At 41.9% G+C, this 16575-nt stretch overlaps 2 long non-coding RNA genes across 4 annotated transcripts in view; one reads left to right on the top strand and one right to left on the bottom strand.

Moving 5' to 3' along the window:
- The window catches only part of LOC102988620 (uncharacterized), a 72599-nt gene extending 64667 nt beyond the window's left edge, over nucleotides 1–7932 (top strand). For both annotated transcript variants that reach the window (XR_003680738.2, XR_449308.4), the window contains exon 11: nucleotides 6762–7932. This is a non-coding gene — a long non-coding RNA (uncharacterized lncRNA). The remainder of the gene's footprint in view (nucleotides 1–6761) is intronic.
- A 3762-nt stretch (nucleotides 7933–11694) lies between these two features.
- LOC102988801 (uncharacterized) lies at nucleotides 11695–16238 on the bottom strand. Of its 2 annotated transcripts, XR_002890540.3 has the most exons (4): nucleotides 16167–16238; nucleotides 15879–15997; nucleotides 15456–15549; nucleotides 11695–13199 (listed from the first exon to the last, which is right to left on the bottom strand). It is a non-coding gene; the product is annotated as an uncharacterized lncRNA (long non-coding RNA). The 2 variants fall into 2 exon arrangements; XR_008617962.1 differs by having other exon boundaries at nucleotides 15456–15997.
- Nucleotides 16239–16575: the final 337 nt, after the last annotated feature.

Raw genomic sequence — 16575 nt, 5'->3', positions numbered from 1 at the left:
TGTAAAGCATTTACACTCCAATAAAGATGTTAAAAAAAAAAAAGAAAAGATACTCTCAAGAGAGTGAAAAGACAACCCCCAGAATGGGAGAAGATATTTGCAAATCATGTATCTAAGAAGGGATTCATATCCCGAATACGAACTCCTCCAAGGCAACAACAACAAAACACAAACAACACAATTTTTAAAATGGGCCAAGGACTTGAATAGTTTTTTTTCCAAAGAAGATGGGCCAATGAGCACACGATAAGATGCTCAACAGCCATAGTCATTAGAGAAATGCAGATACAATCCACAATGAGGTACCACTTCACACAAAACACAACAAAAAAGTGGAAAATAAGAGCTGTCAATAATGTGGAGAAATTGCAACCTTGTGCATTGCTGGTGGGAATGTGAAATGCTGCAACCACTATGGGTAACAGTCTGGCAGTTCCTCAAAAAAATTAAACAGAATTACCGTACGATCCAGCCAATTCTGGGGACATACCCCAAAGAATTGATAACAGGGACTCAAATACTCATGTTCATAGCAGCACTATTCACAATAGCCAAAAGGCAGAAGCAACCCAAGTGTCCATCCACAGATGAATGGATAAAGAAGGTGGTCTATCCACACAATGTAACTCAGCCCTAAAAAGGAGTGAAGCACTGACGCAGGCTACAGCGTGGCTGAACCTCGAACACATGACGCGCAGTCAGAGCCCTGACCATGCAGTGCAATCCTTGCTAGAAAGTCTGCAAACACACACGCGTGCACACACACACAAACACACACGCTTATTTTTTTCCCCAGGGAGAGGAGACATTCCTCTTCTGATTCTTTCCATCACTTACATCTTTACCCCTTCATCTTACATCTTGATCATTATTAGTACATTTTTACGCAGACTTCATTCAAAGCGCACTCACTGCATTTGCAGACGTGCGACGATTGTGGGATAGCGGCGGGATGAAAATGTACTTGAGGGTGATGTCAGGAAGTCCCACCCACTCTGCTTTCTTTGGATGTGGGTAATTCCATCTCCCCAGGGACACAGACAGGGCCAGGAAGTCGGAGATACGTTGGGACTTTTTGTTTTTTAGGTTCTTTACTTTTTAAAAAAATTTTATTAGGGTTTAATTGATTTGCAATGTGGTATTAGTTTCAGATGTACAGCAAGTGACTCTGTTATACAAATACATCTATCCACTCTTTTTAAGGTTTTTTCCCGCATAGGCCATTACAGAGTACTGAGTAGAGTTCCCTGTGCTATACAGTAGGTCCTTCTTAGTTACCTATTTTATGTGCAGTAGTGTGTATATGTCAATCCCAGTCTCCCAATTTATCCCTCCAGTCCCTTACCCCTGGTAACCATAAGTTTATTTTCTACATCTGTAACTCTATTTCAGTTTTGTAGATAAGTTCATTTGTATGTTGGGAATTTAAATGAGAAAGCTGAGTGGAAAATGGGGAGAAGACAGAAAAATTCAGACCCAGAGAACCTTGGAGAATGTGAACTCCTTGGGACCATCATGGTCTGTTTCTTCCCAGAGTTGAGAGCCCCGGGGTGTACTGGGGTTGGCCAAGTATGCCTGGCCCGAGGGTGAAATATTGATCCCAGAAATCCTTAGCAGTGCCATCGATTAGATGCATGTGCAGGCAGGGTTGATGGACACATGAGCAGGACGTATATAGAACATCACGATTGATAAGGCAAAGGTACTAATTTGCTAGGGCAAATACTACAGACGGGGTGGCTTAAACATTAGACATTTATTTCCCCCAGTCCTGGAGGCTGGAATCTGAGATCCAGGCGTGGGCAGGGCTGGTCCCTCCCGAGGCCTCTCTCCTGGGCTTGTAGACAGCCGTCTCCTCCCTGTGTCCTCACAGGGTCGTCCCTCTGTGTGCGTCTGTGTCCTAATCTCCTCTTCTTATAAGGATCCCAGTCCTATGGGATCAAGATCCACCCTAGTGACCTCATTGTACCTTCATCACTTTCTTAAAGACCTCACTTCCAAATCCAGCCACATTCTGAGGTCCTAGGAGTTTGGACTTCACCATATGAATTTAGGGGGAACACAGTTCAGTCCATAACAGGAGATCAGGATATGGCACATATTTTTCCCTCCGCAAAGCTGCCCATCTGCGTGGGGAATTTAGGTTTGTACAGACACACTAAAATAAGCACTTTTTATTTTTGTCTCCATCAAAGAATGCAACCCTTCCCTCTTAAAATCATTACGGGGGGGCTTCCCTGGTGGTGCAGTGGTTGAGAGTCCGCCTGCCGATGCAGGGGACACGGGTTCGTACTCCGGTCCGGGAAGATCCCACGTGCCGCGGAGCGGCTGGGCCCGTGAGCCACGGCCTCTGAGCCTGCGCGTCTGGAGCCTGCACCCCGCAACGGGAGAGGCCACAACAGTGAGAGGCTCGCGTACAAAAAAAAAAAAAAAAAAAAAAACTCTTTGAATCCTACATGGTACCCTATCCCAAAATTTCAGCCTCAGGAAATGTTTGTGGATTGAGTTTTTAGTGACGACAGAATTACTCTAACTGGCAGAGAATCAAAACTAGTACAGAATGGAAAACTCACTCTGGAAATAAGAAGGACAACAGGATGACAGATATAACTAGTAGAAGAACTGAAATATCCAAAACGTTAAGCTATTACCACCTTTAAACATTTGCTTTTCCTAAGTCTATATGACCCCTGATAAGTGAACAGAGTGCCATCCTTGGTAAAATCCAACTTTGACTTCTGGTCCATAAATTTAAATTGCTAACCACTGTGAATTTGAGAGACACAAAATTTCCTAAGAAGAGAAGTGAAAGATATTATTACTATGTTCTTTTGCTCAGCTACAAATGAAAAAAACAAAATTCTTAGGTCCCTGATATATTCATAATTATATAATCCTAAACTATAAGATCTGAAAAAATATATTTTGTAAAGCAGCTTATTGGTGCAAGTTTATGTCAGAATTCTTTGTGCCATAGAATTATTCTATGATCCAGCAATTCCAATTCAGGGTATATACCAAAAAGGAATAAAAGCAGGGAGTCAAAAAGACATTCGTACACGCACGTTCATAGCAGCATGGTTCACAGTGGCCAAAAGGTGGCAACAAGCAAAGTGTCCAAGGATGGATGATGAATAAACGAAATGTGGTTTATGCATACAAGGGAGTATCATTCAGTCTTAAAAAGGAAGGAAATTCTGACCCAGTCTACAACATGGATGAACCCTGAGGACATTATGCTCAGTAAACAAGCCAGACATAAAAGGACAAATACTATCCGATCCCACTATCTGAGGTACCTTGACAAGTCATATCCATAGAGACAGAAAGTAGAAAGGTGGGTGACAGGGGCTGGGGTACGGGATGGGAAGTTAGTGTTTAATGGGGACAGGGTTTTGGTTCGGGAAGATGAAAAATTTCTGGAGATGGATGGTGGGGATGTTTCCGCAGCATTGTGAATATGCCTTTATGCCGCTGAGCTGTATACGTAAAAGCGGTTAAAGTGGTAAATTTTGTGTTACGTATATTTTCCCACGATAAAAAATACTTTTAACAAAATAAAGTAAAAAGCGTATGGCAAATTTCTTTCTTACCAAACAACGATTATCGATCATCTTTGTAGCTTTATCTAGATATCTTTGGTGCTCTTAAAGACATTTGTTAAAACTGAAGGAAAATCCATTTCCATTCAGATGCCCTGAGGGCCGAGTCCCGACATGTCCCTGACAAGCAGAGTTTAACAAGGTATATTTTCATAGATTTCCCTTCATTAGCACGAATTCCTGCTGACATGATGCAGAACTAATTGGTGCCCTATATTTCATATCCTCCCCACATGGGACCTGTAAAAACTGGAAACTCTAACACTCAGTGTCAGTTAGCAGTTTGGGTCGGATGCCGTTGTTCTCTCTTGTCACCCAATGAAAAGCGTGCTTTGAGATTCCAGGAACACAATAGCTCTTTTTTTCTTATCTGACACCACTTGGCTTCTCAGCTCCAGGTCACATCCACCCACAGGCAATGGCAAAACTTAGCATCGCAGAAACCCCAGACTAAACTGTGTATTGAAAAAAAAAAAAATCCCTTATCCCGGCTTCAGTGTAGCAATCTGACCGGGTCTTTTTTGAGATTATGTACGGAAAATACTATTATTGTTTTACCAAGTGTCATCAAACCTGAAATGAGCGTTTATTACGTTCTGAAAGCTCCATTAAACGCTTGCCATTTATCACTACTCCGTGAAGTACTTTTGTTATCATCCCCATTTGCGAGAGGTGCAGCTTTGTCACGGCAGTTTGAGTAGATGACTACACTGTCCACCGATCCATCGTGTGTGGTCCGGCAGGGATTCCATCTGATGGCTTTGCTTGTGTAGAGCAAGAGAGAACAAGTTCTATACCTGGATGTGGATGAGAGCCTCAATCTCCCACTGGCCTCACTGGGTCCGTGTCTCAGTCCCACGGGTGGTAAATCTCTGGAGACACGAGTCAGATTTGGGTAATGACCCAGGATGCTGTTTTTACTGGGCTGGTTCTAGGTGTGCATCCATCCGTGTATGGGTGGGTAGATGGAGGGTAGGCAGAAGAGAAAGATTCTGGTGGGGTCTACGTGGAGTTCCTCAGATGGGCTGGATTCCCCGTTAAACCTCCCTGGCTTTGTCTGTGAGGGACCCATCTCGGCCTACACAAACAGACTCTCTGGTCCCGATGAGATTTAGCTACTATGTACCAGGAGGAAACATTTATCGCGATTAAACTTTTCATAACACTTCATCAAGATTATACCTGGTGGCGCAGTGGTTGCGCGTCCGCCTGCCGATGCAGGGGAACGGGGTTACCATCTGAAGCAACTTGGCTGCCAGAGACTTAGCTGTTATCATAACCCTGGGGTCTATTTACAGAGGAAGAAGAATTAAACCAGGCTGCGATTCCCCTGCTGTTTGCTCTTCCTGGATTAAAAAAGATACTCTAAAAAAATAAAGTATTTCTCTGAGAATTAAATTTGTCGAAATGCATGTGCATTCGTTTATTGCGAACGGAATCCAAACACTGAATTTTCAGCATTCCCTCCTATTTTTTTCAGCTTTTGGCTTCACACAACGGTGAGAGGCCCGCGTACCGCAAAAAAAACAACAAAAAAAAAAAGATTATACCATCTGAAGCAACTTGGCTGCCAGAGACCTAGCTGTTATCATAACCTTGGGGTCTATTTACAGAGGAAGAAGAATTAAACCAGGCTGCGATTCCCCTGCTGTTTGCTCTTCCTGGATTAAAAAAGATACTCTAAAAAAATAAAGTATTTCTCTGAGAATTAAATTTGTCGAAATGCATGTGCATTCGTTTATTGCGAACGGAATCCAAACACTGAATTTTCAGCATTCCCTCCTATTTTTTTCAGCTTTTGGCTTCGCGTCACCTTTTTTTTCTTCCTTTTTAGTTCCGAAGGCACATCCAAAAAGCACACACAGAAAATAATGTAACGTTTTCTCTTCCTAAAGTATTTTCATAATCTAAAGTGTCAGTGCCTTCCTTTAAGTTTATATATTTCCACAAAGAAAAAATATATGCTCTTACTGGCACACGAAGATATCCTTAACAGTCATCATTATAATAAAGTACACCTACTCCACATGCCAGAGGAATGAAGAAAACAGATTCTTCTCTCTCCGGTAACCTTAGAAATGCGCTCAGTTATTTTTATGGCTTCTTTGAGCCAACTTAAAATGCAAGTGGTATTCAGGTTGGGTCGTTAGAGTTCTAATGTTTGCGAAGTTTGTAAAATTCATGCCTGCTACCCCTACGTTGTCTTTGGTCTCATGAGCCCCAAGTCGTCTTTCCCTTGGCCTCTCCCAGTGCTTCTTTTCTGGGTCACACATAGGATGATGATCACCAGCACCATGTCTGAAATAATGGTTCCCAGAACTCCACTTTCTAACCCCGACTCTGGGGTCACCATCTCCAGGGTCCTCCCACATCTCTAGGGCGCCGATACACGGACCCGTCTGGTTGTTATTTCCAACACTTACGGTCCACTTCACGGCTGAGAGCCATAATCACTGCCTTGCAAACACCCAAAGCTCTTGGACAACAGAATTCAACCCCACGCGTGCTAAAATCCAGACTGCCGGTTCCCCATGAGCTGGGTGTGAGACAGACTGGGACCTGGGACCCTTTGCTGCAGGGCTTGCACCTGGACACGCCTCTCCTCAAGCAACAAGATACAAAGAAACGATTAAGGGACTAAAAATAACTGCATGCATGCACAGTTGGGGCAAATTAGAGACAAAAAGATACAAAAAGACCAAAAAAACCCAGCTGCCACTTCTGAAGAGCCAGGAGCAAAAGCAGGGCACGGAGCAAAAGCAGGGCACTGCGCAGGCCCCCTGCACACAAGACCACAAAGGGGTGGGCAGACCCCCTAAGCCTCCCCTCCAGCTGGACCCCTGGACCCACGCGTACCCTCAGCCCATAGGAGGAATCAGCTCGTCCCCCCTTGGGAAGCGGGCAAGGAGACCTGTTATTTGTTCTCGCTCTCCCCTGCTGCAGCAGGGGTCCCAATAAAGCCTGGCCTGAGTTTCTCCTCCGGCCTCTGGAGGTCAGGAGCTCTGCTCAGTAACAGTTGTGGGCTGGAGAAAAATCACACCAGTGTGCCCATTTGTCTGCTGTATCCTTTTCCTCCCAGTACAATTCTTTCCCCACTTTTTAAAATCACTGTTTTCCATGTCTCCCCGTTTTCTTAAAACCTCAATATGCCTTCCCCAGACTCAACGAATGATCTTGACTTCAGTCTTGCAGAAGAACAGAAATTCTCTCAGCTGCGATCGACCTCACCTCCCTTCCATCAAACCCACCCCGCCTTTTCTCTATTGCCTGCAACTCACGTGGAAGAAGTATCTGAGCGTATTAATGTGGAAACGCCTATATTTTCCTTCCCTGCTCTTGGCAACCCGAGGTAACACCCACAGTCACAAAGGGTTGGTGTACTGTCCGTGGACCCTCTCCTGGGTCATGTCCATCTTCATCGCCTGCTGCCTTGGATGTTCTGTCTCAGGACTTGTGCAAACTCAAACTTTTGAGGGGCGGGGTGATCGTGAGTGCCCCCTGTATTATCCACAACAAACAAGGTTTGGATATGCCCCAAGGTTTGGGGCATAGATGTCCCATCCTTGAGGGGGACACAGTCCTGATAACTCATTCTTTTTTAAAAAATTTTTATTGGAGTAGAGTTGATTGATTTACAACGTTGTGTTAGTTTCAGGTGTACAGCAAAGTGAATCAGTTACACATACATCTATTCTTTGTTGGATTCTTTTCCCGTATACGTTATTATTCTTCTCCCTTATTATAATATTTCAGATTCTTTTCCCAAGATTACAGAATACTGAGTAGAGGTCCCTATGCTCTACAGTAGGTCCTTGTTACTTACTTATTTCATATACAGTAGTGTGTATATGTTAATCCCAAATGATAACTCATTCTCCAAGGATGCTGAGAGAGTTGCCAGTGGGACTAAAGTCACCTTTGTTCCTTTCCCTTTCTTCCTGGCTCACTTAACACCAGCTTCTTAGGGCAACATCCCAAATAAACGACCTCACCCAGGTCCCTGGCTCAGGCTCTGTTTTTGATGGAACCCCAACCGAAGACATCCACCTCAACAGGGGATGCCTCCTTTTCCATCACGGAGAACAAAAACCCTCATCATTCCTCTGAGAGGAAGAAAAGGTTCACCTCAACACAGAAAGGCTGGGAAAGTCTTTTCTTGAGGCATAGAGCTAGGAGCTGGACGCCTGTCAGTCTTTCCCCCCTCCCCCAACCTCCCTAGCCCCTGACAACCACTTTTCTACTCTCTGTTTCTTTGGGTTTGATTTTTATTTGGATCCCACATATAAGTGAAAGCATACGGTACTTGTCTTTCTCTCTTTGACATATTTCACTAACCACATTGCTCTCAAGATTCATCCAGATTGTCCAAATGGCAGGATTTTCTTCTTATGACTGAATAATATTCCATTGCATATATGTATATATATATATATATATATATACACATACATACATACCACATATATATATACATACATACCATATATCTACACATACCCCATCTTCTTTATCCAGTCATGTGTCGATGGACATTTAGGCTGCTTCCATGTCTTGGCTATTGTAAATAGTGCTGCTATGAACATAGGGGTGCATGTACTTTTTGGAATTAGTGTTTTGTCCAGATATATGCCCAGGAGTGGGATTGCTGGATCATATGCTAACTCTTTTTTTAATATTTTGAGGAACCTCCATCCTGTTCTCCACAGTGGCTGCACCAATTTACATTCCCACCAACAGTGTAGGAGGGTTCTCTCTTATCCACACCCTCTCCAGCATTTATTATTTATAGACTTTTTTGTGTGTGTGTGTGGTACACGGGCCTCTCAACCACTGCGCCACCAGGGAAGCCCCTATTTATAGACTTTTTGTTGATGGCCATTCTGACTGGTGTGAGGTGATACCTCATTGTGGTTTTGTTTGCATTTCTCTAATAACTAGTGATGTTAAGCATCTATTCATGTACCTGTTGGCCGTCTGTATGCCCTTTTTGCAAAAGTGTCTCATCAGTTCCTCTGTCCACATCTTTAATCAGATCATTTGTTTTGTTTTCTATTGAGTTATGTAAGGTTATCTCATTTTTCTTGAAAGCATTGGTTTTAAAAATGAAGATTGCAATAATTTGCAAATGACCTCATATTAGCTCATGGATAGGACACAGCTCAAACGCAAAATAAAGGGTGTTCCAGACACAAGCACTCACGGCTAATGGTTCTTACCCAAGCTATCTGGGAATTGTAATGGGGAATCAGAACAGTCTTGGCAAAAGCGCCCTGATAGAGTAATTGATCCTAAATTAAAGACTTAAGTGGATCCCGAGGAACTGTTCAAAACTGGCCAGCCACCTAAGCACTGCATCTTTATCATCATATTGAAAATGGAAATAGTTAGCTATGGTATGCACTCAAAACATAGTTACAGTTTCTTTTAAAACTTGAATATTGAATTCCTGGCAACATTTGGGTTAAATTTATGTTCAAAAAAATGGATTGTCTTCTGAAATGTGGATGGAGTGAGAGGCACATATGCACGGCTCTGTTTATATATCCCTCACAATAATTAGTTGAACAGGTAGAGAATTCGTTTTCCAGATTTCTTAACCTGCTAGACAGGACTCCAGGAAATAAGAGAAAGTCCATATGCATTTTCATTCTTAGGGGATATTATCCTTTTGGAAATATTACCGAAATGTGGAGGAAGCAGAATTACTCTCTTCTGGAAAACAGGTGTGTCTAATATTATATGTTTTTCATCAATTGCCTATCTTTTACCACTGTTCTTAATTTTCTTACAATTTATGGAGCACTAAAGTGACTTTTACTTCAAGATCGTAAAATATAAGACAGAAAGAGAAACCGGGGCTTCCCTGGTGGCGCAGTGGTTGAGAATCCGCCTGCCGATGCAGGGGACGCGGGTTCGTGCCCCGGTCCGGGAAGATCCCACGTGCCGCGGAGCGGCTGGGCCCGTGAGCCATGGCCGCTGAGCCTGCGCGTCCGGAGCCTGTGCTCCGCAACGGGAGAGGCCACAACAGTGAGAGGCCGATGCAGGGGACGCGGGTTCGTGCCCCGGTCCGGGAAGCTCCCACGTGCCGCGGAGCGGCTGGGCCCGTGAGCCATGGCCGCTGAGCCTGCGCGTCCGGAGCCTGTGCTCCGCAACGGGAGAGGCCACAGCAGGGAGAGGCCCGCGTACCGCAAAACAAAAAACAAACAAACAAAAAAGTGTGTTGCCTGTTTCGGCTTCCTGATATTATTGGCATGCAGATTTAGGCAAAACATGTGTTCTTTAGAATGTTGACTCCATGCTTTATAGTTTCCAAAGGAGAATGAACAGGAGGGGAAGGATAATTGAAAACGAGGAAAAAGCTCATGGAAGAAGGCATGTAAGTGAAGAGGGCCTATCCTTAAATTACATTGTTAAAATTGACCAGGGGAGTGGAGGTGGAGAAGGGGAGGGAGAGGTAAACACAGGGAGGGGAGATAAATTAGGAGTTTGAGATTAACACATACATACTACTGTATATAGTCAATAAAATAGATAACCCAAAAGGACCTACTGTCGAGCCCAAGGCACTCTACTCAGTATCTTGGAATAACCTGTAACGGAAAAGAATCTGAAAAAGAGTGGATACATGCATATGCATAACCGAATCAGTGTGCTGTACACCTGAAACTAGCACAACATTGTTAATCAACTGTCCTCCAATTCAAAATAAATAAGTAAAATTGGGCATTTGAGTTATTTTTCTGTTACTACATTATTTACATGGAATGTAAAAAAGCAAAAACGTTGTTTGAGAGGAAATGCCAAATTACTCACTGCACATTTTAAAAGTGAATTAAGAATCCATTTTAAAGGCAGAACATGGATTTTCTACCACCTTCCATTCACACTTTGGGACATTCTATTTATGAGCCTTGAAAGCCTGAAGATCATTTTAACCACCAGAATCCAGTTCTCCCTGGAATAACTTTTCACCGAGAAAAGTAAAAGAGAGAAATAAGAATTGCACAGACGGTAAATTGTTCAGTGAGGTTATTTTAAAACTCACCGAACTGATTCAAACCCTGTAACACTGCTACTTTTTATGTGTCGATTCGTTGCTTTTGAAGTTGGATAGTCAAACTTATCCGCCATGCCCTAAGCAGAAAACATCAAGAGCCAATGGCTGCCCATGTGAAATTTGATATTTACTGAAAAATAAAACTTTGTTTTAAAAGCAATCTTCTATGCTTAGTCTCAGAAAAGGAAAGGTTAATTTGAGTCTCTGATGTATCTTTCATTTTTCTCTGTGACGTACAGTTTACACTTGAATATTTATGTACCAAATTTGTATAAAGACAGAAATATGCATTAAAGACATTTTAGTAGAACAGAGAATTTAAAGGCAGCCTTTGAAAGTTTAGAGATGTACCTGACTCAAAGCAGCTCAGGGAATGGAAATATAAAAATACTATCTCTCTCTCTCTCTCCCTCGCTCTCTCTCTCTCTCACACACACACACATACACACACACACACACACACACACACACACACTTAAAGTGAATTAAGGTCATGCTTACTATGGGGCAAGATGAACTTACATTATAGCCTAGGTTTGTTCTGTCTAAGTCTCAGACAGCTAACCACTGGGCAAGACTGCCTTGCTAAGGTTACACAGAGATTTGGCAGGTGTATGGGCGTGTGCAGTGGCTATGGGAACAGGTCAAATTTCCCTCTGCACTTTCTTAAAAAGATAGAATGAAATCCTAATCAGTTTTTTAAAAAATCCAAACACACTACTATACATAAGAGATATAACCAACAAGGACTTACAGGGAACTCTACTCAATATTCTGTGATAACCTATATAAGAAAAGAATCTAAAAAAGAGTGGATACATGTACACGTATAACTGATACACTTTGCTGTACACCTGAAACTAACAACGTTGTAAATCAACCAAACTCCAGTGAAATTAAAATAAAGAATAAAATATCCATCATGTCCATCCTATAAAATGAAATCACTTGATAGTAAGGGAGAACTTTTCCTGTGTTTCCTTGAGTTGATTTTGTAGAAACATCTTTGATAACATCCTGACATAGACACACAATGTGTTTCAAAAGTGCCCAGTTTTTATGGGCCTAATATAAACCACCATCATGGAGGGAAACAATATTGGGAAAGCTTTCCTGTGAGAAGCCAGCACTTTGAACTCCAGCTGTGACCTCTCCCTTCTCTTAAACTCCAAAACTTTTCAGTGGTTTGAATTGACCCGAGGGTAAACTTTAGGATCTGTACGAGGAGAAGTTGACTAAATGTCCCTCAGGAAATCTTTTCAGAGTAAACTAGTTTACCTGGGATGCTGAAAAAGACGGGGGGGTAAAGACTTCAAAATTGACATCTCCTGCAAGAACCCCGAGTCTAGCTATTGAAAACAAAGTCAAGACTGTGTCTTTTCATAAAAACAGAGACCTCTGTTGTATATCTAGTAGAAGTCACCTCAATCTCGCATGGAAAGACACTGGAAGAGGCCTCTGATTGGAACAAAATTTTCCCTAGAAAAAAGAATTCCGGGTTGGTGCCAATGTACACACAGTTTTTAAAACCTGAAGACCAAACATTGGGAAACCTTCCTGTTTCTGGATGAATTTATTTATGTATTAACATTGATCGAGCTATCATTAATTCATTTAATTCATTTATTGGCACCATATGCCAAATTGTACTTTGCCCAAAGGGACTGTCAAGAAAAATTCACAGTCACAACACTGGAAATCAAACACAAACAAAGCTTGTCTTGCCTTAAAAGGACGTTCTGTGTTCCCAAATGATTGATTTTAATGGTTGGATGTCTCAGTGAAAAAGAAAATCCCTCGTTGACAAAGATGAAGCCACTTGGCTCCTTTCCAAAAGGTTGGAATAGATACTTTTGCAAGAGAAGGCTTGCAGCTTTCATGTTACTGTTGGTAGACCTTTTTGTTGAAAAATGGTGCAATAAAGTTAAACAGTCTGCTTCTTTTCATACGTGTACAAGCTTCGCATTTTCTTCTCATGTGAAAAACGTATCAAGCATACACACAGATATATCGAAGGCAGGAAATGGATATCCAGTAAACATATATATACGCACACATACACATACATGTATCGTAAATTGCTTCTTGGTTGTTATATATCATCAGTCACTTCTTGGCTCTGTTTTGGTCCAGAATTAATTACAAGCTTGGTGAGGCCAGTCTAGGTGTAGCAGCAAACTTGGGTCATTTGGGTTTTTAGGGTAAAATCAATAAAAGGGGTACAGCATTGTGACCTTCACCTCTGACCTCTGATCTTCACCTTCTTATAAACTGACTTTTATCTCTACTAACTGGAACCACCAGTTAGCAGAAGCTTTGCGATGCGCTTTGGGTGACTGGGGTGTTTGGTGTCAGTCTCAGGGGTTGAGGCGCGCCCGGTGCAAATTAAAACTGGCCCTTTGCCCTCTGACCTCTGCCACAGGCCACCCAGCCGGCCTAGGGCTGTCAGCTGCTTCCCAGGGTGACTTTTTCACCTTCACTGCATCTTCTTGGAGGGATCCAAGTGACTCCATGCTCCTAAGTTTCTGATGATCTCAGTCCTGGGAATGGCAGCCAAACTCAGTATGTGAAATACTTGCCAAGTCCTGTAGTGCAAACATTCACCACGGCTCATAGCAAGTCGTCGGTGACCTGAGAACCTGCAAACAGAGCTTCTATTGGTCTGTCTGGTCTGTTATTCTGCAGATTAGAGGGACCCGAACTTGGCCGCACGTTACCTGAGGAGCTCTCAAAAATCTTAATGCCCAAGGATACGGAGAAAAGAGAACCCTCGCACAGTGTCGGTTGGATTGTAAACTGGTGCGGCCACTGTGAGAAACAGTATGGAGCTTCCTCGAAAATTTAAAGATACAATTACCATATGCTCCAGCAATTCTACTCCTGGGTATGTTTCAGAAAAACAAAAACCCTAATCTCAAAAGATACATGCACCTCAATGTTCACAGCAGCTCTATTTACAGTAGCCAAGACATGGAAGCAACCTAAGTGTCCATCAACAGATGAATGGATAAAGAAGATGTGGTCCATGTATACAATGGAATATGACTCAGCCATAATAAAGAATGAAATAATGCCATTTGCAGCAACAGGGATGGACTTGGAGGGTTTTATGCTAAGTGAAATAAGTCAGACAGAGAAAGACAAATACTGTGTGATTGCATTTATATGTGGAATCTAAAAAATACAACAAAGGAACAAATGTAACAAAAAAAGAAGCAGACTCACAGATACAGAGAACAAACTAGTGGTTCCCAGTGGGGAGAGGGAAGGGGTGAGGGGCAAAAGAGGGGGAGGGGATTAAGAGGTACAAACTACTAGGTATAAAACAAATAAGCTACAAGGATATATTATACAGCACAGGGGATAGAGCCAATACTTCATAGTTACTTTAAATGGAGTATAATCTATAAAACATCAATTCACTATGTTGTACTCCCGAGACTAATATAGTAAATCAACTATACTTCAATTAAAAAAATCTTAATGCCCAGTATGAATTCCTGATCAGTTAAGTGGAATATCTGGATTGTGTCCTGGGTACCGGCATCTTTAAAGATCCCCAGATGATTCCAAGGTTTGATAAGGTTTGGAATCCTCTGCTCCAGGTATTAAGCCACTAATCAATTAATTAATTAAACCATTTTGAAGATGCCTGCTTGTTGCCTACTTGGAAGTGACTGGGTTTTGAGGGTTACCCTGGAGGCCCTTACCCTGAGATCTTTGTGCAAAGCGGTTCCCCCATGCCCCCAGAAGCGTCATCAGGAAAGCAGCCCAGCATAGTATTGCTTATTATAGGCATGCTTGTATAGTTAGGGAACAGAATTAAATCTAGGGTTTCATAACAATTCATATACTAGCTTCATGGAAATTCATTTTTTAAAATTATTTTTTAAATTACAAAGTTAATTCATGGTAGATGACATGTCATTATACATTTGCCAAAACCCATAGAATGTACACCACCCGAAGGGATCCCTCGTGTCAACTATGGGCTTTGGGTGATGATGACATGTCAGTGTAGGTTCATCCGTGATAACGGACGTTCTGTCTGGTGGCGGATATGGACAGTGGAGGAGCCTGTGGGCAGGGGTCGGGGGGCAGGGGCTGTAGGAAATCTCTGTACCTTCCCCTCAATTTTGCTGTGAATCTAAAACTGCTCTAGAGGGGAAAAAAAAAAAGTCTTGAAAAAAAAGAGCTAATTAGCCTCATGCAAATTCAATATTTTTCTCCATTTGTAACGACCTTAGAAATAATAGCCGAAGAAAGAGTTGAGCTTTTCAGTTAGTTTTTTTTCAAGTTTGACTCTTTGGGGGTTTCTTTGTTTGTGTTTTAATTATTTTTAACTTTTTCCATTTTAATTGAACTATAGTTGATTTACAATGTTGTGTTAGATTCAGATGTACAGCAAAGTGGTTCTGTTTTACATCTTTCAGATTTTTCAGATTCTCTTCCATTACAGGTTATTACAAGACATTGAAGGGTAGACAGTAAGGTCCTACTCTATAGCACAGAGAACTGTATTCAATATCCTATGGTAAACTGTAATGGAAAAGAATATTAAAAAAGAATATATATATATGTATATATATATAAAACTGAATCACTCTGCTGTGTAGCAGTAATTAAAGACAACATTGTAAATCAACTATACTTCAGTTTTTAAAAAAGGCATTGAATATAGTTCCCTGTGCTACACAGTAGGTCCTTGTTGTTTATCTGTTTTTTATATAGTAGTGTGTGTTTGTTAATCCCAAACTCAGCTGACTTAGATCCCAAGCACTAGGTTATCAACTTACTATGTACTTCTCTGGGTGAATTGTTCAACCTTCTCCCTACTTCTTCTCTGCTTACCAGTGAGCTCCTTGGGACCACAGATTACGGGATCAGTGTCTACAAGATAAAGCAAAGGTTTGCAGTCTACTTGACTTCCATTCTTGAGCAAGTATTTTTATTCAATATCTTTGTTGGGTTATGGACGGGATTCAATAAGATGCTATATGGCAAGGACTCGGCTCAAAGGTTGTATACAACTTATCTTCCTATTTCTGTTCCCTGGGGTTTGAGATGGTGCCTCTCGCTGGATGAAATGAATCCATTCTCACATCATGGTGTTAGATCCAAACCAGATATAGAAACACACATTTCCCCTAATGCTGATGGAATTCCATATGCAAGTATACATATACACACCACCTCCTTCTTCATCTGTTACGTCTTACCAGAGTCTCCAAAATACTGCCGTTGAAGCCATTGGGAAAATAGAATAATAGGAACCCGTGACTTTGGGATATAACCAGAAGGCCATGGTGGATCAAAGTTATTTTCCTTTTCAAAGAATCTGAAAAAGCATATATATACACGTGAATCACTTTGCTGTACACCTGAAACTAATACAACATTGTAAATCAATTATACCCAATTTAAAAAAATCGAAAAAAATAAAACAACAACAACAAATTAATTATTCCATCCAAGGTGAGAAAGAATGTTTAGCGTTCATTAGCGACCTCACATCGTCCTTGGCATCTTGAACCTGACTTCTGGCAGCTTCAGAAGATGGGTCCCGGCGTGTTTCTCAGTCTGAGGCATAAACGGAATCAAGCAGTTATTAGGATTAATGAGATCCGAGACAAGAACAGCCTCAAAAAGAGCTCCTTATGCTCAGAATTCCAATGTTTAGACGAGAAACAAACCTACCGTCATAGAAGGTATTAAATACAATATGTTCCCGTGAACGGGAATAAGGAACAGCTGTAGACGTGGTCATGAACTGTGCTGAGGTCTGAGCTACCCGAGTACATTCTTTGCTTTTCAGAATCACTGCAAGGAGCCAGAGAACAACTCCCGAGGGACAGAGTTTCCTGTTTAACTTTCTCGTCCAAGACAGGCTTCCTGGTAGCGAACTCTTTAAATAGC

The sequence above is a fragment of the Physeter macrocephalus genome, chromosome 7 (assembly GCF_002837175.3).
Source record: "Physeter macrocephalus isolate SW-GA chromosome 7, ASM283717v5, whole genome shotgun sequence".
Taxonomy (NCBI): Eukaryota; Metazoa; Chordata; class Mammalia; order Artiodactyla; family Physeteridae; genus Physeter; species Physeter macrocephalus.
The sequence above is the reverse complement of the archived record's forward strand: the minus strand, read 5'-3'. Positions and strand labels throughout refer to the sequence as shown.